Source organism: Rhincodon typus, chromosome 8 (genome assembly GCF_021869965.1).
Source record: "Rhincodon typus isolate 14 chromosome 8, sRhiTyp1.1, whole genome shotgun sequence".
NCBI lineage: Eukaryota > Metazoa > Chordata > Chondrichthyes > Orectolobiformes > Rhincodontidae > Rhincodon > Rhincodon typus.
The window spans coordinates 93,048,682-93,051,733 of record NC_063339.1 but is presented as its reverse complement, the minus strand read 5'-3'; positions in this window follow the sequence as shown (position 1 = coordinate 93,051,733).

Below are 3,052 nucleotides of genomic sequence, written 5' to 3'. Positions count from 1 at the left end.
AAACCATTTTCTTCGACTTGCAAAAAATACTGGAGGAGGGAAGTTCAAATGTTCTTTTCTGCTCCTTCCCAAACACATGGGGTTCAGTGACTTGAATGCGGTGGGACTTGGCAAATTTGTTTGCGAACTTCCTCCAAATGTTTGTTATCCGAGATAGAAAAAGACGCTGAGCTGGTGGGAAAGAGAGAAACGGACACCGGAGATTTCCCTCAGTTAAGTCAATGTGAGTTTTTTTTTTTCTGTGCAGCCTGTTTGATGTTCAAAATTCGTCTTCACACAGAAATCCTGCAAAAGACTGATACAACGCGAGAGTCGGTTTGTTTGCTGCAGCTGGACAGGCATTAATATCTGACACCAACAGCCCCAGATTAAGAGAATCCGAGTGAAACTCTCACTCATGTCGTCATTCCCGTGCAGAAGAGAGCCGATCAGCACATCGATCCCATCGAAACTCTGTCGCTTGTATCTCTCTGGTATTATTCAGGAGCGGGGATATCTGTCCTAATGATGGTGCCTGTTTGTGATCCTGTCTCTGATATACTGATTCTCGATTTGATTTATTGTTGTCGCGTGACCCTCTTATTATTCACAACTTGCCATGTCAACGGGAGGACGCTGCTGTCCAAAACAGCGTGGGGAATTGCTGCAGGATGTCCTCAGCATCTAACAGAGTGCAAATAACGTGTTTCAACTTCACCAGATTTTTATGGAGGACTTATTCAATGTTAGATTGCCTGCACAAACGTGCTCAGGCCCTTGTTTTCATTTTCAATAAGTTTCCCTTTGCCATCTTCGCTGCATTGGCACCTCTGCCCCATCCTTACTTCAGGAAGTTCGACCTCATTGGACACGGCCTTTTATTTCCGGAAAGCTGATCGTGCGAGTTTGCAACACGAAGACCAGAAATCCCGGCGTTCAACCCGGTACCTCTCGCATAATCCACGCTGTATAATCCCCAAAGCGAGAATCATACCCCGAGGCCAACAAGCCATTGCCTGAGCGGCATCAGCAGCCCCGGGCCAGCTGAGACTCACTCAGAGCAAAATACAGTCCACATTGCTCCTGGGATTCAAAGCAGCAAAGAATTTCCAGAACATCTTCATTCTGTATCCCTGCTCTCGACAAAGAGTATAACATTCAGATTCACCGTTAATGTGAAGAGAGATTGTGGGACTTTGGCTTCCGCGGTTGGATAAAGATCACTGTACCTGTGTCCACCAGCAGGAACCGAACTGCTGTTGATTGGAAACATCTCTTTCTGAACTCACTGTCACTCTGCTACAAAGGGAGGAGCTGGGAAATCCTGATGAATTGAAAAATAAAATTAGGTGCCTATAGATTAAGTAATTAAAGATCAGTACAATATTATTTACACCGCGCCATTGCCAACTGAATGAAGCGGCTGCCCAGGGGAGGCGACTGTGTGTTTAAACCCCATGATGAATAGGTTGTGTTTTACTTCTCACACAAGCGGAAGTGAGCATTTACCCAAACAATTGGCTCACCACAGCCTTGAAACATTGTTCCCATGGAAAACCTGGAGAGCAATAGGAAACAAGTTTTGTGATCCATACACTCCATCGCCAAAAGCCACATATATTCCAGGAAAGCGAGCCTGCATATAAGCAGCATAAGCCTGACATGATTCAAACATGGAGCGCTGTTATCTGGAGCCAAATGCGCTCCCTTTGCGACGCAAGGTCACACATGCTGTAAGCCTATTGTATAGGGTTAAGGGAAGTGATTGCACCGCAACGATTTTAAACTATTGTTGACAAAGGAGGTCAAAAGATAGTGCTCTTTCTCTCTTAAACCATCCCCACCCCACCCCGCCTTTCTCTCTCTCTCCATTTCTCTTCTTTCTCTCTCTGCTTGTCTGTCTGTCGCTCTGTCTCCTTCATTTCACCCTTCTCTACTTCATTGTCTCAACTTCTCTCTCCTCATCGTCTACCTGTCTTCGTACATCCTGTTTTGAATTTGCAGGCCACTGGGGAGATTGATTCTATATGTCACAGGGCGGATCCAGGACGTGTTCTCGAACCTCCTTCAAATACAACGAGAGGGAAAGGATCTGAGAGGGAAGAAACACTTGATGAGATTCCAGTCCCTCTTTCCGAATATCGTTCAGTGAATTCAGACACTAAAACCACACAATATTTCTCCAATTTCATCAAGAAAAAGCGTCATGAATATCGTTAATAGTAATATAGATTCCCAAAGATGGCTTAACTTAAGTGTCTGAGATTGTAATGTAGAAATGTAAATACCTGGGGATGGAATTACATTTCATTGAATGATTCAGTACCACGTGACCCACGACTGATCCATATTCATATTCCAGGAGCCAGCATCATTGTTGCGTCACAATCGTTGAAGGCCATTACAGCCGATGTCATATGACGTCATGGTGCAGCTCGAAGCCGCGGGGACAGTTTATTAAAGTTTATGAAAGAAACCTCACTGAGGGTCAGACAGCCCTGCGTCGGGAAGCATTTGGATGGCCAACCACAATCATTTCATGTGGTACAAAATCTCAAAATTAAACAAGCTCGAGGCATCCTCCTTTCTTCTCACTTAAAGTTCGATACCCATCAAGCTAGATAATGATTTCTGTGGGCAGTTGGTTAAAGTCTGAAATGATGAGAAGCGATGTCAAAACTATTTAAATGGAACATGCCCCTCTTTGAGTTCTAAACTCATCGCTTGATCCACTCGACCAGTATTAAAGCAAACATGTTCCCATGTAATCAAAGGCTCCAATCGATCCATCCATTTTGTTATCCTGAAAAGAGGCACAAGTCACACTTGAATTTAAACTGAGGAAATTAGAGGCAGACTGCGGAATCAGTTTCTCCGTATCAACACACATGGCTAGTTCCTGGTGACATAGGCGTGTTTGTAGTGGTTGAGGTGACACTGTAGCTATGTCTCCGTAACGAATGCCTCAGCCTTTATTTTGGAACAGTAAAAGTGAAAGAGGAAAACTGTCATTTTGGTAGTTGCAACATGACGTTTGAACTCGCTGACACCCGGGTTTCGGGGATCGTACAGG